Raw genomic sequence first — 24,275 nt, forward strand, 5'->3', positions numbered from 1 at the left:
GAGTATTTGGGGAATGTGGGGCACATAAAAAATTTTTTGCGCACTGAATTCGGTTCTCCACCATGTCTTGCAAAGGAATCAACATGAAAGAAATTCCACATGAGGCCTGCGTGAATATAACATCTTCTCATTTCACTCATAGTAACCAACTAATGAATTTTTACTGCCCTAGAAAAGGCCAACAAACGTCCAGGGATTCTATTAAAATATTTTAAGGTGAGTTTAAAAGTCACGAAAAGTTGAATTCATACAAAGGGTAACGAAAATTCATTAAATATACGAGATAAAAGAAAAAGAAAGAAAGAGAAAGTAATTTTGCTAAACACTTAATATGACACTGCCGTAGGAGCTTTATGAGGTTGAAAATGAATATTTTAAAATTTTGCGATGACCGCCGTGAATTGGACTCTAGAGAGCAGTTAGAAATTTTAAAAATTATTGAAAGTCAGTGTGGTGATCGGAAGATACTCTGCGTGGCGGGAAAGGCGGCGGGACGCTACTTTTCCCGCCCTAGGGTGCGTGGGTCCAAGGAGCATTTCCGAGAATCCGGACCACGCCCGAGGGTACTATACCCTTTCCCGCTGCGACCCCTTTCCCTCCACCCGCACCCCCAGAAAATAGCTATATAGGGCAGAAATTGTGGCCCGCGGTGGACAGTTTTTTTCGTGGCAGTACAGCAAGTGCGGAGTGCTTGGGCAGAGCGAGTTCGTCGTTCGGGGACTGCTGCGACTCTCCTCCGGGGACTCTTCGGGACCTTGACGCGGGAGCTGCGGTAGATCTCGAACGACGACTCGAGTGGGAATCGAACCGGGTACAACCAGGTCCACGTACATCGGCACCGCCTCTCCCTACTCCGCCACGTAAGTTCTCTGCCCAAGTATTCCACATCCGTGCGCGCCAGCCTCAAATCCCCCCCCCCGTGCAAGTGCAAGAACTGAATAAGAACGAACAATAAAAGCTGTGTTAATTACTCCCAATGAGCATTTGATTCGCTCTCCCTTCGGGACCTTCGGGAATCCAGGCAGAAGACCAACCAGTAGGTAGCGGTGTCGTCCAGTCGCGACATCAGGACAGTACTCTTATAAATGAATATCTTTACCCATCCTTTTCCCCTATTCTGGCGTCCGTTTTAAAATTCATCCAGGAACTAGGTAACAATAATAAGATAAACAAAACCATAATTTGCGCCTGAAGATGATGATCATTCATCTAAACCCGGAGGCGCTCTGTAAAAAATAAGTGATGTAAGTAATTTTGTAATATCCAAGAAAACTCCTAATGGAATACCACAAAGTTAACCTTGAGTTAGTGAAAATAATAACTGTTGTCCTGAACTTATTTCCAAATTTAACTTTATAGTTCCATGTAGACCCACGCATTCGCTCCTCCATATGCTCATTCTCAAATTGTCCCTGACCAAACTTTCCCTCCTCTTCCGCCTCTCTTTCCTAAAAAATTCTCTTTAAAACCACATTGACCCGTTCTCGCTTCTTCAATTTAAAAAAAAAGTAACCAAGTAATGAATTTTTACTGCCCTATAAAAGGCCAACTAACGTCCGGGGACTATATTAAAATGTTTTATAGTATCTAAGTTAACAGTAACTCAGAGTTGAACTCATTCAAATTTCTACGAAGATTCATTAAATGCACGAGAAAAAAGAACGTGGTACCATTCAAACAATTTGAGCACAACATTTGGGCATATCCACACGGCGTAATCTCCTTTCTGGGACACTGAATTCGAGTTCGCTGCCGCACCGCGCAGAGGAAGCGGTACGAACGAAATTCTGCAATAAGGGTGCAAGTGGATGTTGGCCCAGCAATGCTGGGCCAGCATCTCCCGCGGACAATGCTTACACATGACAGTGCGGAGAAGGGAGTAGGAATGGACAGTGGCCAACGGGAGGGAGAACTGGGGTATGTACACACTACCCATCCGAAATGAAGCGAGGTTATTTTCCTTTTTTATCCTACCTTCAATTTTACGAGAGAATAGGAGGAACGGAACGCGGAAAAAGCCCGGAAGAATGGAGGAGGAACTAGTTTTAGGAGAAGAAAGAAAAAGAAGGGGTGGAATGGAAGCAAAGCACAGCAGGGTAGCCCACGTGCTCGGCTTGACTCGAGGCTACCGCCCGCGCACGAGGGAGTTTTCATCTCTTCCGCTAGAGGAAGTGGAAATTTTTTCCCTATTTCTCTCTTTCTTATTTACGACTGCCACATAATAACCCACCCTCTTTTTTCATACACACACCAAAAAGAAAAAAATGATACATATATATAGTCTCTGAAGCATTCAGTCAACAGTGATATCCTACCTTCATGCCCATCGGCGGAAAGTCCAAAGGGTAGGGAATCGGGAGTGAATTACAGAAAAAAAAGAACACAGCTGTACGGAAAAAGATGCAATGGAACAAAATAAAAGAAAGCTTATACTTCACTTCGAAAAAAGTCAACAAGAGAGGACAGTCCCGAAATCTGATAATGGATAATTTCGAGAATTTTTTACCGTGACATCGAAAATACTGTGATACAAAAAATGCAGGAAATATACTGAGCAAATGTTCGTTACATCTTTGTACATACCAAACAAAGAAATAAATTTCCGGAAATATTTTACGATCATCATGATAAATTCAATAAACTGTCCTTTAGTAGCACTCCATGCAATTGTTTCAGAAATTATTTTATCAAATAAAAAATAATTAAGAAAGTGTTTACAAATTGAGGAACAAGAAATCAAATTCCACTTACAACTGAAACATTTTTTCAACATTTCAACTCAAACAATCAGAATTTTCCTGTTTCTCACCTCTGTTAGCGGTTCATTCAGGAAAACTGATCGTTTCACCCCTCTTGTTATTCATAACGAGTGATATCCCTAGCGATTATGGAGGGTTTATTTCATTTCCGATGCATGACGCAAAAGAATAAAACTCTTCTGCACACACGAGAGAAATAGTCGACTTCATCTCCCGCATCAAAGTGATGCAGGTACTAATTTCTCATTACGAGCGCATTATTTTAAATAAAAATTACTTTCCACGAGAAATATCTTATTCCAAGATTCTTGAAAGCCGCCGCTGGGGTTGAAATAATATGTTAAAAACAGCCAGATGTACAATTTAATCTCAGAAAACAGCGTAAATCATGGATTGACTATGAAACCAATGACAAAGAGGAGATAACGAAAACACTTCATACTAGAAATAGCAACTAAACACACTTTCACACCACTATTACCTGCGTTTGCTTTTAACTTCATATCCATGCAAATCTCCTAAAATCCATAAACTGTTGGGCTGCTACCTCGGCGGGCTTAAAAATGCGATAATTACAATCATCAGAAGAAGTAGAGCATAACCACAAACGAATGGGTGCTCTTGCGATTCGCGGCTAACGGAAATTAGCGTCGAAATATTTTTCAAAACTGAAATTAATTTACGAGCGGTCGGCGTTAAGAGGCGATCCCGTTCCGAGTAACTGTAGCCTAGATGATCTCAACTCTTCTCCGGTAGCCCATCATCAGAAGGGAAATAAAAATTTGGACGAGGGAAGGCGCCTCGATTAAGGCCAGTAGTACTGTTTCCTGCTTCTCAACAAGCCTAACGCACCCATAAAATAGCCAAATTGCGAACATTTACAACCGAATACTTGAAATCGATGGAAAATAAACACAACTTCTGAGTGAATTTAGACAGGTGAGTGAAATTTCCGTATAAATGAACACCATAGTCGGCAAAAAAATTATGACACTATAGGGCACAGGAAGTTCAAAATTCCAATTGCGAATTACATCCACGTGAAGATAGCGATAGATGTCACAGTAGCCATGTAAAGGTTATATGATACATCTAAACCTTAAAAATAATTTTTTAAAAGAGAAATGGCAGGTTTTTCCTCTAATTATGGTGCTCTATTACAACAGGCCTAAAACGAATTCACTTACTGGAGGAATATCCCGGTAGAACTATGAAAATTCGTTCTCCATTGATACTTATAGGTTGCAACGCAAGATCACCAAAACTGTTAAGGATTAATAATTAAGGATTTCGAAAAATGAATCTTTTATTTTTGACACATCAACATAAAAAATATCGCGTTAGAATGAGGATTTATAACCATTATTGAAAGAGCATCCGGCATTAAGTTGGCCATAATTGAAAATACGCAATTCAGACCATTAACGCAGAAAATAGAGCCAGATTAAACGCTATATCTATTCATTTACCAGATTGGTTTATTTATTAGAGCATCTTATCTTAATACCAAAATACGTGGAGAACGAGCTTACTCGCAGAAAATACGCAGAACAACGAACTCTCAAGGCGTTTCAACTTCTTTAAGCCGTGCTCCTCTTTCACCTCCCTTTTTGTCTTGACTTCGTAAGTTCGACAATTTCCGTGACGCAATCAGAAAAAACAACCGGAAATAGGTCACAAACAACTGCCTTTTGAGAAATTAGTCTGATATAAACCTTAGTACTTAAAAGCCGTATAATTATGAATGAAATAATGAGCGAATAAAAATGTTCTGAAATTATTTTGTACAAGAGAAGGACAATTTAACGGAATTTTTAATTCTAAATAAGTTACAGTTTCTTTAAAATACTAACCATTCTCGAGAAAACCCTTCTTCCCAGTGGTCACATTGTCAACGTTGCATTTCTTTCTATTATCATGCTGAAGAATTCGTACACCCGATTAGAAAAGAAGGACATTGCGACATTTCATGCAACATTGCGGTGGTTAAAAACTTGGAGAGACAAGCCTTCGGGACCAGCGAAAATTATGCATCAGTCAGCTTTTTAGAAATACAACTCCCGGAGATACGTTCCTCACCCACATTTGCCCCACTTAGGGATCGCAAGGGAATTAAAATATCCAGGAAACACCGGATCTCAGGACCTCAAAAATAGCGAGCAATCATGTTCCAACTTCTGGGACAAAAGCAACGAACTACAGGAATATTATTCTTTTGATACTCGCATTCAACCGCTAAGGTAGCAAAAATTAACCAAGCACAACTAGATTTCCATTTGAAATGGAAAAAGGTAAAAATTAAGGCATGAATAAGATAATTCTTAAAAAAAAAATATTTTTTCTGAGCATCACAACCGAAGCAATGAATACCTAAAACCTTCAGGTTATGCTTTAGTTCAAACCAAAAATTCACCGTATGTACACGTACCACATGTCCCAGCACACTCCCAACTACGCAAAGATAACAATACCTTCTACCATATTCTTCGAAACACTCGGAATCTCTAGTATGGTCTGGAAAGAGTTCAAATGTTAGCGTCCCCGGCGACGCTGACGAAATTCAACAATCGGAAATGAAATTGGAGCGGGCCAGCGAAGAACTAAGGATATCAACAGACCCGCTGAAAAAAAAATATCAACTCACCCCCATGTGACGAACAGTTTGAACTCACGTGGATCCCTTTCCATATTTTTCCAACGCTGACATTCATTTATTTTTGTTCGCGCGAACAAAAGCGGAATCCTCAAGAGAGGACGATGCATATTCACGGCGACCGAGCGGTGATTTAATTCCGACACGGAGATTCGGAGCCGGCACGGATGCGAGAGGTGATGGAATAAAGAGGTGAACAGAACGGGAAGATATGGAGATAAAAACGACGCACACGGCGAATACGATGTTACGCGAGACAACTCTTCCCGCATGCGGATGTCCGCCATGATGCACGAAACAATATCAACAGCTGACGTATCTGGTAAAAGCAGAAATATGAATTTTTTTGATTCTGCCTACAATTAAAAAAATATGTATAATGTAATCTTCTTAACCGGTTACAAGGTTTTGCAAACCTTTGACAATCACATGCTGTCATTCAGTCAAATAGTACTGAGATAACTACTATCAAAAGTTGAAACTTTGGGAGGACACTACATACATTTTCATGAATTTATAAGCCATGGGATCCCTCAAAAATTAGCTAATAGAATAAAATTGCACAAAAATCAATTTCAATATCCAAGAATCATTATTTTTCACCTTTTTTCGGGCAGAGAAGCTAAAGAAATTCTTTTACTTTTATAAGCCATAAGAAGAAGTATGCGTAAAATATGAATTTGAGCAAGGAGTAACAGATGAAATGTTTGCATCCAATTACGTTCACGTATTGAAGCAAAGACTTTGTTTTTCTTCACCAATATTAATACAGGTAGTTGGCAGAGGAATTGTGCACACTTTATCAGAGGTAATGCGAGAGAAAATTACCGGCCGAACGATATGCGGCGACGCAAAATATCGGGAAGTTCATATCAGCTCACATTCAACGAGGTATCAGCTTGGTTTTACGGGTATGTAGCGAGAAAGCTCTTTAGCTTAGCGTCGCACCTAGGAGTAGTATTAAGGGGAGACAATGGGTCGAGTGGATGTGGGAAAATGAAGGCACGCATACAAGCGAAAAAGCGACAACAGTACAGCGACGAAAAATTCTTCCGCCGCGCTGTAAGCGTCGCAAATGAACGCCCGAAACGTATACCAACTCTCGGTTTTGGGATAGAAACGGAGAGATGGAACGAGCAGGGCCACACAAGTTGAGGAACTTTTTTATCCAAACCTGGATTATGTACGACACAGAACAGTTCCATCTAAAGTGATGCGTTACGGTTTCCTCGGATTTAAGACATTTTCGCGATATATTTCACGGCTTTAGGTGGCATTTATAAAGACTGAAAGTCAGCAACGACTAACATGAAGTATTCTAGAACTGGTCATAGGGGGATCGACAAATATTCTGTCAGTATAACGTAATTCAGCTTCCAGAGTTTAAAAAAATAAGAAAAAAAGAAAATAAACAGGATAATATTAAGCCAGTAATTGCATCAAAATAATATAGGAATAATAACTGAGGAGCAAAAGCAAATTTTCGAAAGAATACAAGTTAAGGTAACGCACCCAGGCAATGACGGTTTTCTTAATATCACTTACAACAGCGGTTGTAATATATAAATGCAAAAATAATAATAGGCGTTAGTATAACAAATCCATCAGTAAAAACATATGCAGAGAATAAAATGTATATTGATAACCATACCTATTCGAATAATAACACAATCCAAAAAGCATGAAAAAAGAAAAACGGAAGACTAAAAGTAAGACATGGCAGGGCTTTTTACATCTACGACTAAGAAGCTTTCATAGCAAGCAAACTCCGTATTTTTACATTCATTCCTCGCTATAAAACGCCGGACGAGACGGAATTCGAGGATACGTATCAAATGGAACTAACGGATATGTATCACTCTACATATACACATACATACGCTTCAACTCTTTCAATATTACTGATTAGTTGAGTGGGAGTCGTCAATATTCAGGTTTAAAAACTTCCGTATCATGACCGTCCATTCTCAATTCACGATGTTTTTAATCTTCCGACGTAGTGAAAGGCTAGGAAGAAATGTAGCTGATGCAGCGATGAAGATAAGATGCGAATCTTACCACCAAAGATATGACCGCAGATACTCCGACGCGTAATCGATGAATTTTTCCCGACGAATCCAATTAAGATGCTGCGTGAGATAGTGCTCCTGCCTCGACGTTCAAGCGTGACGAGTTAGTAGCCAGGGAGATGGGTCTCTAAGGTCACACCAACGGCATACACCGACTACCCCCCATCCACGCTCGAAGATAAAACAGAAGCTACGCTGTTGGAGGGGGTGAGATTAGGAGACAGCGAGTCTTCACACTAGAAGACGAGAGCTTCCCTCAAGTGAGATAACGAAGGGGACATTTGGCCGAAGCTGCCTCCCAGCTGAGACTCCTCTGAAACTCTACTTCCCGCAAGAATCTTATTAGTTCCCGAAGGACATCGTGCGAAATATTTCACTATCCAACATTAGCTAATTATACCCTATTCACCAAAATTTCTAAAACTTTATTCCCACACTATGACATCAAGCTTGACCATTTTCGGAATATCTAATAATAAAAAAATTATATCAAATACTGAGGGAGATTCACGACCTGTTTTAATGGCTCTAGTTTTGCATTAAATTACTTACACTAAAAAGAGAAGACTTCATCCAAATATAGAGAAAAATTCGTTTTTTATTTAACGTTTCCATACAATTGAGAACATTGTGCATTCCCAATGATAATACAGAATAAGTATCTAAAATACATCGGGAGAATATTTCCAACTACAATTGTAAATATCTGGTCGCTAATGCCACATCTAAATTAAAATGTACAATGTGTACTGATCAGGTGGTGGGAAACTCATTTAAACCGATGCATTGGGTCATGAGAAATATTAAAGAGAGTAAAAATATGCTGATTATGCTATATTATGATTATGGTTCATACTGAGTTAGAATATGCTACTTCCGAGTGGTATCCTCAAAGTAAGATTTTCAAGGCTTGAAAAATACTAAGAAAGGCCGACAGGTAAACTCATGGGAGTATAAAAGGGGGTACAGTGTCACATCTATGCTACGGTTTTCGAGGAGGATGAAAACCACTGAAATTCAGGAGAACCAAAAATAAATTATGTAGGGACTACAAAGCGTTTATAAAAGAGCGTGCTTGGAGGGAAATAGGTCAAAATCTGGTTTCACCTTGCCACATTGAAATGAACGATCACAGATTAAAAATTAGGCTCAAGAAATAGAAATCGGACATTTTGATGGGATTCTTCATGCATAGAAGAGCAAGGGCGTCGAATACTTGAGGAAATTTTTGAGATCTTCCCCGCAAATATCAAAATTTTTAAGAGCAAGTGTTCCCGAATTCTTGGCTGATGTCATTGTGATTCATTAGGGAGCGTTGGAAATTAGGTTATTTGAATCAAAGTTCATTTGTTAGTTGTAAGGTATTCGTATTAGTTTATTTTTTGTATCGCACATGTGTAATATGTACTTCTTTTATTTCTCTTACTTAGGTAGGCTTTTCATTGATTTATTAATTGTAATTCTAGTGTTATCACCAGGCGATAACCTACTTGTTGTGATATACGTTAAATAAATAAAATACACAATATTAAGATTTAATAACGTTTTAAAACTTACCATCACATAATATAACTACTTATGAAACCGTAATTCACAATAGTTTCAAAAGAAAATAAAAGGCATGTATTCGAGTACATGTGACATCGCCGCCTGTTTACGCCGAGAAACTTGAGTTTTCGAGAAAATCCTCGCCGAGTAAACTAAGCGGCGATAATTACGAGGCGCGAACTTAGTAAGGCGTAGCCAATCGCGACAATGGGATTTACGTGATCCCGCCGCGGAAATTTTCCCAGATTTCCGCGAACGCGACCGCGTAAACGGTTACAGAATACACCCGCCGATGACTCGTACGTTTTAAAGTTTACAGCTTTACCTTGGGAACCATTGCAGTAGATACAGGTTCAAGCATCAGTTTCATAAGGATCATTCTCATATAAAACAAAAACCGATAAAGAGCACAATAGAAGAAGAGGAAGTAAACTGGGGAAGGAATGCACCAAGAAAAAATCACGAGGGCTTCGAATGCGTGACCTTAAGAAACATGAGCTATCATAAATACAACTATGGGTACGGAAGCAGGGGCGGCGAGAGGTCACTGATCTGTTAATTCACTATTTTTCTGGAGGAGGGGAGAGAGGCGACGTAAGTAGCCCTGAAAAAAGCGGGGGTTTCGGCGGGAAACTAAAACACAGGGAACGTATGAACGTAGTCCATTGAACTCGCGGAATAAAATCTTCCGTTGAAGATAAGGTAAATGTTTCACAATGTTTTATTTTCTCAAGAATTATGGGAGGCGATCGCCATTTCCTAATCCGACCCCACTCAATCCGCCAATGTAAAGCAGTGGGGGATGTCCCGACAAGCAGATCATGAGACATTCCCACCGGAAATTTTAAGACATAATACTTTTACAGGAAAAAACTTGTTGCCACTGCGTTCTTAAGTCTACATGTAGGCTACCGCGGAGATTTTTACTATGGGAAGTGATTCTTGCCGGCCTCGGTGGCGAAGGAGTCAAATTTTCGCCTGCCAAACAAGGTGTTGCGGGTTCTAGTCCCGTCTGGGTAGATTGCCCCTATCTATGGTCGTTCGTACACGTGTAATTGTTTAATTCGTTGAACACCCAGATGTAAAATGGCTAACATGTGCTATATGGTGGTATGGGAATGAAATAAAAAAATCTTTCGGGTTTCCTTCCGCGTTTATCCATTTTTACGTGGACCTAATGAAGTCAACTGGAACGATGGCGAAACATTATAAATAAACGCGGAAGAAAACCAGGAAGAATTGCAGCCAACAGTCAGTACGTTCTATTTGTAACTATGACTACAATATGCAGTGAACCTATCGTGAAGATCGCTTCAATAATTATGACGAGAATCCCTCAAGATCCTAAGCACACCACAGCTGTCCTACTCAGGTCTGTATTTCCTCTGTGTTTTCGTTTATCTTCCGGCGCGTCACGAGAGCGGACTTCGTCGATGAGGAAGGATTGACTTCCTGCCGGAGAGCTTAAGTGGAAGGGGTTTGGTCGGTTGGAAGGCTAGGGAGAGATACAGAGGAGGAGGAGGAAGGCTAGCGCATCGCATCCGGGATGCAGCCTCACTCAGTCAGCACTGCACGGAAGCAGAGGCGGGGGATGAGTAGGAGAGAGCGCTCCGCTCCAAGACACACAGATGCCCGCCGGGAAATGAAACATGCCCACTTCATGGACCCGAGAGTTCACGGAAAATAAGAACAAAGTTCCCCGCACTAACCTATGTATTCGGACAACCGGTTCCGGCCCAAGTCTCTATCATTTCCTATTCGGGACGACTGTTGGATCTGTCCGTAGCGGAGAGGAATCTCATTGTTTTTCGGGATGGCGGAACATTCAAAATGAGCGGTGTTTTCTCATATTGTGTGATAGATCGGACCTTTATCGGGGGGTAGACATCGAGGCGGAGAAATATTATTAAAACTACCAAGGGTGGAGATGGGAACGGAAAACTATTAAGCGATTATTTTAGGATTAAACTTTGTTAAAGTTTGTGATCTTTTTAAAAACAAGTCCAATACAGGTATTGCTGACCGGTGGATGGCACCAAGTTATTTCAATAACGGAAAGATATACGGAAAAATCTAGAGACAAATTATTTAGTAAATTATACAACAGAATCGTGGTAAATGCAGAAAAGATGAAAGAATGAAACCAGGGAAGAATATAACAGATCGCAGAAAATGGAGTGCAGCGAGGAACTATCACACCAGACGAAACCTCCATGAAAAATAGTTCATTACCCGCAGAAATTTCAGTAAGCTCGTAATTGTGTTTACCCGAAATTCAAAATAAGGAATGTTGAAAACATATTCACTCATCATTTACATTCGCCACCAAAACCTACATATCAGTAAGGCAGCCTACTGAAATTGTCACCTGATGAATTTTCTCCAGTTCACACATACCTGAAATAAAAAAGAATCTTCAATGAATAAAACATAAAAATAATTCACCACATGCAGTGTTTTACGCACTAAAATTCTACAATAAATGGTGAACAGCAACAGCCAAGCTTTGAAAACCATGAGCTTAAAACTTTAAAGCGTGCAAGCTATTTTAATAACATTAAAAACATTTTTCATCGTTACACGAAATATATTCCTTCTCACAAATTAGGGAGAAATATATTTACAATGTTGGAACAAAACGTAACGGCATGTATTTACCATGAACGGTGATATTTTCAGCACAGTTAGTAATCATACATCTGCCCCATATTTTCTTTTAAGGAAAGCGAATTACAAATCATCTGAAGCACATCTGTGCTTAATAGTCGACAATTCGAGGGTCTTGGCATATCAATTATGTTTGTTTATTCTTGAATTATTAGTGACATGATAGGGATAGCATGTGATAGACATAACGAAACGTAGTTTCGGGCTGAACTTTAAGAGAACTTAAAGTTTGATTGGCTCGCGACAAATGAATTTCCATCAAGCACGATCTCGCGTTGGTTCGAATTCACTCTTGTCATCCACATCTTCAGCAAAATATGTACCACGAGTAAAATCGCGATCAAATCATACCTATCGCATACTTGGCACTGCATTGGTTACGGAGTTTTTGAATGTAAAGCTGTTTATACAAAACATCAACTCTTTTTAACCTTCCCATATCACCGAAATTTATTGCTTCAACGCACATTTTTCCGCAGAGACAGCAATAAATTTCCAATTGACGATGGTCAAACAAAAACACTGCCATCAAAATGCGGACTCAATCAAGAGCCGGAAACAATCACAACCTGATTTCTCGAAATGTACACAGAAAAATAACTCGTTTATGTTCAAGTGTAACCGATCTTATTTGCTCGCGGACAAGCAAATTTCGATTCCATGGGTTATAAATTTCTTCCCACTCGGAAACAATTTCTTCCACGAAGAGGGCACTCGGAATACGTCCTAAAAATGCAAATATTGACACGACATCAAATTACTTTCATCATCTCAACTGGACCCGCGTTTCGATATATACCCTCACTTCAGTCAGCCATCCCCACATTCCGCAAGAATAACCCAAAACCAACCCTTCCCGGGGATCACAATCTGGATATCTTAATTCGGGAGACTTCTGAAGCAAACCGCCACGCCCCGCCTTAAGGTCTCAATTTCCGAAACTCTCCCTTTCCCATTATACTTTTCGAGACCCTTTTTTCCACGAGAGAAAAAAAAAACAACCCTTACGGCGGAGAGCACCTTCTTCGACAAACACTCCAAATCTTGTCCACTTCCTCTATCTACTGTTAATCAACTTGATTGAACTTCCCTCGTTCCACGAACGCTACCCAATCCCTCACTCTCCACCTTTTGTCCTCCTTCCCCAGGAACCCTCGAGGCTATCTCTCCCACGGCCGACAACTCAACCTCTCAACCTTTTCCTCGGCCAATCGATATGCCCTGGGATGTGCGTCCCTACTCGAGGAAACCTCATTGGGAACCTAACCTCAACAGCAGATCGCCCTAAGTAACGCCACAAAAGGGTCTTCTTCATCGGCTAACACTCTCGCGCCACCTTGTATTTCTTTTCCTTCCACCTCTTTCTTTCTCTCTTTTTCCCGACACCTGAAAGGCCGGTCGGTCGTATAACGACGAAAATTCACGCAAAGATCCGCGGGCAGAGTGTGAGGCTACAGCCTATGAGTATCTCACTATTATCCACTAAGAGCAATCATGTTAAGGTCGAGCCAAATAGGATAAATAAATTCGAACTCCATACCCCATACCAAATATATCCACCATCATTACCCGAAAACAAAATTCATAGACCACTCGCGCCTTAATTTCAATGGGATTTGGTAGCTTTCTGTTGATCGTATTCCTCACAATCTACAAATAACATATACCGCGCCTTCGTTAAAATAAATTTCATACTGCATTGCCCAACCCCAAAAACGAGAAAAAAAATCATGAAAAATATAATTACTGCCTGTATTGGCACCAAAAATCAATATAATTGAGTGAAACAGCTCATGAATTTATTAACAGAGGTTGAAACGCTCACTAAATTCATCCTAGAGAAGGATAGAGCAAGGTTATAGATACCAATATATTTCAGGGGCGTCAGCTTAGGGGAAAATATAATTCGGGGAAGGTTCATTGGGAGGGACGCCTAATACTATCACTTAAACATTTTGGCGGGTTTTCACCCCTAGAAACCCGCTTCTAGATCGCTGAAGCCACAGAATGTAGCGAAACATTACAGCCAGGGAAACAAAGACAACTAGCACGTCAAAAATTACAGTAGATATAGATCGAGCGATGAATAATGCCGTTTCACGTACAGAACATTAATAATAATAATTTCCGATCGTTAGGATTTCGATAATAAGGGCCAGTCAGGGAGAAATTGATAAAAAAAGGGTAAAGAATAAAAATGATATGACCATACAGAAAATCAAAATATGCGTCAAAAATTACTCTTTATGGTAAAACTCAAAGCTGTATCACAACGAATGCAGTTAAAAAAGATAAAATCGCAACTATCAACTTATAGCAGAGGGATTTGAAGGACACAATAAAATAAAAACCCTTCCCGAGAAAGCTTTTCATCATTCCCACCCATAAAATCCAAGAACTCGTTACAACACTATGGAATGATGATGACAAGTGCCGATTGTATCACGTGGTATTGATTAGAATCGAAAGGCAGAAATAGCTACATAAAGAAAATCCACTTCCCCCAATTTCAAACTGTAAACCTCAAGACACGATATGGAACAAGAATTTTCGAAATCTCTCAAGGCGATCCACGAACCATTGAAAGAACCTTATATGAGTGACACACAGAAAAGGAAGAAGAGGAGCCTCGCAGGTAAGAAAGAAAACGACTTGAGAGAAAAAATATTAAGAATCCGCCAATGCGCCACAATAAGTACTACACGTGTTATTCGCAGAGAAATGGGGAAAAAATATTTTCTACTTTCTTGCAGCGATGCTCCCATTGTGCTCCCCTCGGCCGTAATACACCTTCGGGAGCCCTTGGACCGGGAGAGACGTTAAGAGACTCCGACGGAAGAATCCCTCCAGGGCCTCAGCAAAAACCCGTAGCAGACCCGTCCTCCAGAGTTTTTCAAGAACCGCCAATTTGTCCGCGGAGTATGAGGCCGCCCGCCGCTAGCCTTGCAACCTCACGAACGCCACCACGCGCGGGAGTGGAAAAAAGGAAGACAATAGGGGGGGTCGCCTACGTAATGGAACGCAGTTAAATCTGGGATGGGTCTCTCGCGGGCTTTCTCCTCCGGTCCTACCGCGAGAGAACGGAAGCGGGAAGATGGAAAAAACGAGTGGAGAAGTGAAAGACAGGGAAAGAGTGGGAGGGAATGGCATTTCGAAGACACCATTTAAGACGGATCTCTTTGGAATACTGGGACGAAGGGAGTGACAACTGATGAGTCGAAATGACGTGCAAATGGGGCGTGAGATCTGAAAAATATCGAAGATTCATTCGTATCAAATCGTTTCAGGCTCGACTTGGTGGAAATGCGATACATCAATGATAAAATATTAACTACAAATAGTTATTTCCACACTATATATTAAAACTTCACAACCAACCATGGTGTCGACTTTCGAAACCATGACACGAAACCATTCGAAGCACTGATAAAATATTATACTTATAAAATATTACTATAATAATAGTACACTGATAATATATTCTAAAAATATATACTAAGTATATATAAAATGACATTTACTGTCGAAATCATGGTCAGCAGTGGAGTTTTATATAAAGTGCAGAAATTACCATTTATAGTTTATATTTCATCATGAAGATTCGTTCACTCCTCTTCTTTCACGAGAAAAAATCATTCCTTAAGGCAAGAGGTGGTGGTATCCGTTTTGAAGAACGATAAGCTCAGATCAGTTATCAACAGAATAATTTATTTCTCACCAAAGTAATATAAATTTTCATAAAAAATTATACAGCTCAATATAATTAATTAACTAAATAAGGACGTCACTTAAAATCAAAATCTAGTCCAGACCAACCAGACGGTTAAAAATCGACATTATGAAGATACATCGAACCGTCGCCCTCTTAGCTGACAATAGCAGACTGCGTTCCAAACTGCAGGATTGGGAGAGCGGGGGAACAGAAAGGAAGAAAAGTTTTCTACGCGTGGAGGTAGGGGAGGGGAGGGGACAGGGGTCCAAAACGAACATGCCCTGGACCTCGTGACAGGTGCACCGGCCATCGCAGGCCTGGAGACGTGCTGAAGGCAGAGCAGAGGAGGGTGGGGAACAAAAACGTGCACCAAAGGCTCGTCGTTGTCACGCCCGTGGAGGACTTTGGTGGGCGGGGGCAGGACGCAACCTGTGATGATAGGAACATAACAGAGGAGCGAGCATTGGAAGCGCGAGGTTTTGCTGGGGACGTTGATACATGCCCCGGGGGAGGCCTATGGAATTTGTTCTGGCCGATGGCGCGACACAGTCTCTATATTGCGAAATGGATATCGCGCCAATATTGGCGACAAAACATACACGCGCAATTAAACTTTTCAGCGTGAGATTACATTGGTGCCCAAATTAAACAAGTAAATTCCTGCAAGTTATCTTCCCATGTGTAGGTGTGAATTCATTTCATGGTACATTACAGAAGGTGATATACGCATAGCATATACGCATTCATCAGAAAATGAGATCACAATTTGCTCTTCAAACTCGTTTGCGCACATTTTTTTAAGATTATAAAGGTGACCGTGTCAAAAATTAATTAACGCTCGATAGGAGGGGAGCCATTTAAGTAATTAAATGCTTGGGTAACCTCATCTGAGAGAATGAAATTCTGAGGGAAAATGAATTTCCACAGCTGTCACTCTCTGAAAGAAAATTACTTTCGAATCACTTCAAAAAACATGATTCCCACAAGTGGGGTAGCTATAAAACATAACTCGATTGCTAATTTTACTTTAAATATACTATATTTTCAAATATTCCCGTTATTATCAAAGCACGTTGTATGTCATTATGAAAATAAAATGAACAAAATAATGCGAACGACCAATGACCTTGGGTTGGGGCATAGATTTTGCCCCGAGAGCTCTATATTTGATGCGTCATGTGATATCCTTCCCTCAAACACCTAAGCTCGTCTTTCTGCTGAGCTGCTTCCTGTTACCTTCGGAAATACCATCCAAATGTAGGCGTAATATATACGTTTTCACCTACATAGCATATTTTCGTATTTTTGCTCGCTCAAACATATCAAGTCAGCTGGCCCACATCGGCTAAACAAAAGAAGTAAAAAGCCTGCAGTGGTATGCAGCTGAGGAAAGACCTATTATCCCGAAACGCTATCCTCAGCTCGGCTTATTTCCTTATATAATTTCCTCCGACCATAAAATGTCTCACACGTACCAGCACGTATTCCATTTCTAGGTTTCCGCATATGTTTACGAACAACTATCCACTCCCAGGGGACGAATGCATCTGCACCCAACAGCTGAGCGCATACTTTGAATAAAATACATCCCCGTCGTTTCTCACGCGGGGGAAGGTATGTCCACCAGGCATCCATTCCGCGAACTTCCCCTTGAAGTACGGCCCGGGAGAAAAGCGAAGGGAAGGAAAAATAAAAAAGAAACACACACGGAAAAGCTTGGAACGCAGCTGGAGCCTTATAATGCCCGAAATTGAACACGCGAGGGCCAGTGGCGTTGCCAAGAGTGGGGTGGGGTTTCCAGGCTACAACGTTTAATTTTTAATTTAATTTAATTCCTTTGACGTTTAATACTTTATTTAATGTATATCATATACTTTATTTAAATAAATATTCGTACAACGTCAATGGTTTGTGTCCTAAAAATCACGTTTTCAACACCAAAAATCCCAAAATTTTCCGGGGAACACTCCTGGATCCCCCTGTGCTCTGAGATGTTTTCCAAACAACCCGGAAGGGTCCCAAAATCTCCGGTAAATCCCCCCATTTCACAATCCTGGCTACGCCAATGGCGAGGGCGGGAGGAGAATTCATCATAGCGCGCACTGGGGAAGTTCTCACTCACAACGGGGAGGGGGTAAAACGGCTCGCCTCGGGATAAACAGCACTTTGTCCCGATCGCAAAGCTGTGGATATACATTATGGCGACTCTTTTTCCTCCCTTGCGCGCACCGTCGCAATGGCTTTTCCGCATATCCGTGGCCCATTTACGGCGCACGCCCGGGCGACGCCGCCCATGCTGTCCACTGCAGGCCCGACGCGATTTTCACGACTATCGGTCGCTCCTCCGAAGGGAGGAGGGGGGGATTTTCGGACGCGGATTGAAATGCCGCGAACGGAAGGGAATAAATCGCGGGAATGCGCGCTTCACTTTGGCGCGCCACCGCAAAGCGATGGAAAATGGGGCGGGAGTAGCGAGATTCATCCCCGACAGTCGAGAAGAGTGATTTCCTTCGCTGCGCAGAAAACTCAACTACATGGGAAGCTCCCTAGATTTTCTTGAATCGATTTTTCCGATTTTTTTAAAAGACGCACGCATTTTGGTAAACGTCTTCTTTATAGATCGATTGATGGTTCCCATCCCTTGATAAACATCCGCAATATGAATAAAAAACATTGAAATAAGAACTTGCATTTTTACACGACTATAAAATTTTGTTACGACCTAGGTGACGATGTTACTAATTAAATGTTTAAGGTACAAAGTGGTAACAAAAAGTACCAAAAAAGTACTGAGAAAAACATCGTAACCTAGGTCGGAATAAAAGTTTATAATCGTGGAAAATAGCAAGTTTTTATTTGAATATGGATAAATTCCACTTCATCATGCTTGGTTTTTCTGATTTCATGAATTAAGGATTTTTAAGTGTTGTGATTTCATAAAATTTCATATTAAGGCATTTCATAACCTGTTAATCTACATTAATGACTTTGAATATCCATAAAAAGACGATAAAATGTTTTTTTATTCATTAGAAAGAAAAAGAAGTGTAGCTTAACATGCCTAATTCTTTCCATGACTTGACCTCTTCCAGTCACTCTCCCTCCTTTCAGAGTCTCAAGCAATTCCAATCCATGCATAAGAGAAGATGCTGAATTAACACTTTTCACGCAGAAATACAATACGTTTCGAATATTTCAGACAGATGAAGGTACTTCGGTCTGTTCCATCTTCACGAGTTGGAAGAAATTTATAGGAACTATATTAGAAAATAATAATCCACAGGTTGACGTTTGTGGATAAAAAGAAGTTCAGCTATGCGCAGGTAAAAAGTTCGAAATGAAATGAAATTTTCCAAATATGTACAAGGCTAGAACGAGACGAAAAATTTCGATTTCATTTCATCACTAAGGATTATTGGCTGATAATTGTGAAGTATAATATAAGATTGGTTTGACGCAGCTCTCCATTCCTCTACCCAATCCGTTAGTCTTTTCATGGCGCGGAATTTCATCTCTTTACGTCCTTACGTATGTTCCGTGTAACTCATTCAGTGCCATACCTTGCCGTTTCCCTTCCACCTTTCCTTCTGTGATTTTTTTCATTAGGATATCATATTTAAATTATACAGTGTATCGAAAAAAGGGAAAAATGGCATTTCATTCACCAGCACATTATGCATCCACACTACGCTAGGGTCTAGCTTATGATAGCTGAAGTAATAATAATTTATTTACTCCTACATTTTGTTATTATTCCTGAATACTAAAATAACAAAGAAAAGGAGCTCTAGGTGGTCTCCAAGGTCATAGGACCAGAATTGAGCCACCATCAAAAAACAAAATGCATACCAATAAAAAAATAATAATGCAGTAAATAATACACGAGTGTTTTAGATAAATAACATCAAAATAAATTTTCAATTATTTCTTGCGAGAAAAGCCAATCTTTGGGAAGTCTCAACATTTCATTTGAGGATTTATTTTTTATTTTTTTTTTCTAGCGGGCAGTAAATGAAATAAGTTTGGCCCCATGTAAAGAAAACAGCGTTCATATAATGTTAAATTAGTGAAAAACAGGTGCGAAGTTCTAATTGAGGAAAACCACACGGACGCATAATGTTAGCTCATTATTCTCGTAGCAGAGTGCCATGGGGATGAGCGAAAGTGAAAGTTCCAAAATTGAAAAATGGAATGGGGCGAGCCACAACATGATTGGCACAGTGGTCATCCAAAAACAGCCACCGCTCGCCCCCCCCCAGGGAATATGGCTAAATGAGAGATTTTCCGTAGAAATCATGATGAAGCGAGGGAAAACTCATTAGAATGGAGCAAATAACCACGAAGCTATATGAACCCACACGACCCACCACTGAAATAATCCATTACGATCCCAAGGGACTAGGCGTATTTTTTTTAAATAATTCAACAACTCCCTTCGTGAGTACGCCGGGATCAAAGTGGATACGCATCCAACGGTTGAAATATAATGATCAACATAAATATCCGCAAGAGAAAACCAAAGACGAGATTCCAGGCGGTAGGCTTATTTCCATTCGCGAGCAAATATTATTTTTCAATCGGTCGACGAACTCGTCGGATTAAAAAATCCCCTTCCTGGAATGAAATGCACAACTGACGAATATTTAAAACACCAAAATGAAGCGGCAGAAGACGGAAAAACAGTCAAACTGGCTTTACGTGGCTAATTTGAAACCAGCCAGCCGCGGTTTATAATTATTATTAAAAATGCGAATGATAATGAGTATTTGATTTGAGGTTCGTTCGCAAAAAAAAAAGAAGAGGAGGAAGAGGGAAATAGAGAAAGGCCATTGGTGGAAATTAATGACCTCGGGAAGGTCAATCTACACGCGCAAACCGCTCCACTCTTGAAAGCAACGACCTCTCGCCTGGCCGCGAGCAAGATAAACGATTCGGTTTTCACAGACAGCCCTCACTCACCTCTTCCGCGCGGAAGGAATGCAAAATTAAACAGGCCGACGAGGGAGAGAAAGAAGAGCATCGCGCGCTTCCCTTATTTCTCTCTCCGCAGAGAGGATCCTTTCCTGATGGGAAGAATTTCGCTGCCGGAGTCATCAATACGCCCACGGCGAGAGGAGAAAAAAAAAGAGAACGCCTCCTCCCCGATTCCTTTTACGCCGACGCATATGTAATCGACAGTGAGAAAACACGCGGGTCTTTACGCCTGTTCCGCACGCCCCTGTAATGTGCCCCCGCGCCGCCCTAGGCATAATTTGTGCGAACTAGGGGGTGGGCACGAATCACGTGATGCACTTCACGCTGCTTTACACGTTGGATCACTCGCGTGGCATTTGAATAACCTTTCCTTCCCTGGGGTTATGAGGTAGCTACACATAATAGTAGCAAAGAAAAAGACGACTTTTGGATTCCACGTAGGCGGGCAAGTCCTGAAAGAAAAATCCACGCACTGACGTATTCTTCCAACACTTCTGCTCGACCTTTCCGAGAGAGGAAAGACAGATGTTGGCTGATTCTGCCGACAGGAATGATAAATAGGCATTATTTGTCAGGAGTGAAATTTTTATTACCAAAACATTCTCACGAAGAGAAGAGTTGCCACATTTTAATTAGTATTATTTTTAAAACATTAATTAACTATCTTTAATCATTTTAGCCAGATAATAGCTAAACTGACTTTACTCATTTCATATAAAAACTATGCATCGTATTTATTTTTCGTGAATTACCTGAAAATGGAAGAGCTCGGGTCATTGAACAGAAAAATTCAATCTTTATCCTCCTTAACTACCCTTTTGGGTGAGGACAAATTAGATATCGTATCAAATATAAGCAAGCCACACAAGAGCAATTGGTAACTCAGATAATAATAATTATTTTAATTAAGAATAAATAATGAATTTCTACGACAGTGAAAAAATCTTTTAAGGCAACAATGAAGGACAATCTGGATGGGAATTGCCGATGACGGAAGAATTTAGTAAAAAAATACATAACTTTCGACGCAGGAGTAATATAAACCACTCATCTCACGAAAATAAAATACCTATTCCATCAAAAGCAAGATTGGATCCTCGATGTAGCATTTACTCTCCTTTTTTCCATACTTCACGAAGTGTACTTAGTACTGGGCCAGAGGTAGAGAATGCTTCCCCGTAGAAGCTTCCATTAAAAAAAGGAAATCCTTCACCGCCACTGTTATCGCTGTGAGAGGTTACGTCTTTCAGACAAGTCTCAATATTTACCCGAATGCAGACACTGAGAACTATCTTGAGAGGGCTCAAAGACGCCAGGTCGAATAGGAAGAGAAGCTAGTAAAAAATAATAAACATATACAGCAGCATATCACGATTTTTAAGTATTTTTTTGGCGATTCGTGAAGAAAAGGATACGAATTAAAAGTCGCAGTATGATGACTAAAGATACACGGTTAAAAAAATTAACGAATCAATATTTTTGTCACGGCAACGAAAACATTGCCAAGAAAGTAGATGTGAACCAAGCAAATTCCGTTCCGGAGCTTTCTTCCGTTAAAGTAAGATGGATATTTTTCTAGCGCCGAAAAATGGGGTCATTCCACTGTGTAAATGGTCAAAAGTAAGGCGAAGCATGAAGGCAAGATTTTTCAGACCGTAATGCTCATTTCCGAAGCAATGACGTCGCTCAGTTACGAACAATATTCGACAGTATAATAAATACCCTCTCGTTCTTCACTAAAGCCCGCACTTTCCCGTCTTCTTGTAAAAAATGAGAATTTAACGCAATGAGCACCCAAAATGGAGCCTGAAATCCCATAGCACAGCACCCAGTAGCAAAGATAAGAAAGTAAATAGTGCGAGCGTGAGACGGACCTCAGAATAGGCTAACTCCATGGACACTGTTCTATACATTACATGTTATGGACCATTGTCCATTGGACAGTCTCCATGTAATGTCTAAAACTACACTATTTACGACGAAAAATAATTCTCAGAGGCGAAGAAATTACGTCCGTAAATTATATTTATTTTTGGTGTGATATCACAAGTTTATCTGAAAGTTTTTATCTGATTTGTCTCTTCCTCTGGCTCGTTTCAGTACTCTCCCATTGTTTACTTGAGATAATTTATGCTTCGGTGAATTTTTTTGTCAACAAGAAAATTGTGCCAGATGTATTTTAATTTTTTAAGCAAAACTTGTTGTGTGTATGCACGTATTTGCTCTTATTGGGGAAAAACATTAATAAACTATCATGCATTCATTAATTTCACTACCAGGCCACTATTCCCTTCGCAGTCACTGTCAATCAGCACGTCGAGCATAATACTCGACTGCTACAGCAGTCAACTTCTATACGTAAACCTTCATGCATGGTCTAAGTTTAAAAAAGCCAATCAATGCTTCAATGCTAAATCATAAAATTAACAGACGTTAATCCCATAAATTAACTTTGATTTCTGTTGAAGTTTCCATTCATCCTCCTAGTAGGGGAACCCTCATCTTAAGTCGATACATGCTTCGAAGAAATTTAGACGTCAATTGAAGTTACTATTGATCGAATCAGCCTCCAAAGAGGGGAACCCTCAACCAATGTCCTTAACCTTAACACGCAGCTTCCCTTCTTCATCACGGGCGAAGAGGGAGAGCAAGGCGTTCGTGCTTGAGGGTTCCCGGAACACGCCTGGCTTCGAGAGATGGGAGAGAAAAGCAGGGAAGCTGAGAGAGAGAGAGAGAGAGGAAAGAAAAGAAAAAAACGAGAAGGATGAGAGTAGCCAGGCGGCGCGTGGCAAGACGAGCCAGTTTATCTCCCCGATAGACTCCGCGACTCGAGGGAGGAGGAAGTGGAGTGCAAATAAGACGGGAGGAAGGGCGGAAGGGAAAAAACAACACTCGAGAGAGAGATCGTGCGTGGGTGTGCCTGTGGCCATAAGAGCCCTACGATGGGTGCCTTCCCTCACCCTTCCCCACCCTCTCGTGAAGATGCTAGACGACGATCAAAAAGCCAGACGGTTGACAAAGCTATATAAACAGCCCACACGAAGCCGAGCCTTGCAGACCACAAGGGCGGTCGACTGGAAATAGAATTCTCCCGAAGGCTTCTTTCGGCCTCCTCGCGAGCCACGCGGGGCCGCGCACATTGAGGCAGGGGCGCGGCGAATGCGGATGTCTACCCGAGTGGTGAGGTGAGGGTATTAAGGAGAGAGAAATAGGACGGGAAAGGCTGCGCCCAAAACGTCTTCTCTTTCGACCCAGCGAGCCGCATCCTGCCCTTCGAACAAAAGAAGAGGGACAGGACCTCTCAAAGAGGAGACCGAACTGCGGTCGCCGAGACTCCAAAATTAGAGAAGGAATACATCCGTTTCATTAATCCTCTCCTTTTTATATGCCTTCGCGATCGGAACAGAAGCATAGTTTTTTGTTTGAGGTACAGATAGCGTCTCGGAAAATATAGCGTCAAAATCAACACGCTTCTCACTTCTTTAGGATCGTAATTAAAAAACGTACAGCTCTCCGTGATTGAATAGCTTTTCAATATCGAGATTTAACATCAAAGGAGAAAAAAGGGGTAAGAAATCAATAAAAATATTGATTTCTCGGTCCGCGCCTGCCACGAAATATATCATTGAGCTCCTCTGTAGTTGGAGATAATAAAAATACCTGGTTCCCTAGGCAGAAAGATATTCAAATAAGCGCAGTAAATATGATAATTAAGGGGGTCTCTAGGAAGAGAAATTATTTATTTTCTCCTGATTAAAATAAGCCTCAAGTCATTTTCAAACGTGCATTTTCTCTCTCACTGCTGCAGTATTTCGTTTACATTGACATCCTAGCGTTGATTCTGCGGGTACATTTTGGAACGTCCTCAACTTTATCAAATCAGTTCCAGTCAC

This window comes from Ischnura elegans, chromosome 2 (assembly GCF_921293095.1).
Source record: "Ischnura elegans chromosome 2, ioIscEleg1.1, whole genome shotgun sequence".
Lineage (NCBI taxonomy): Eukaryota > Metazoa > Arthropoda > Insecta > Odonata > Coenagrionidae > Ischnura > Ischnura elegans.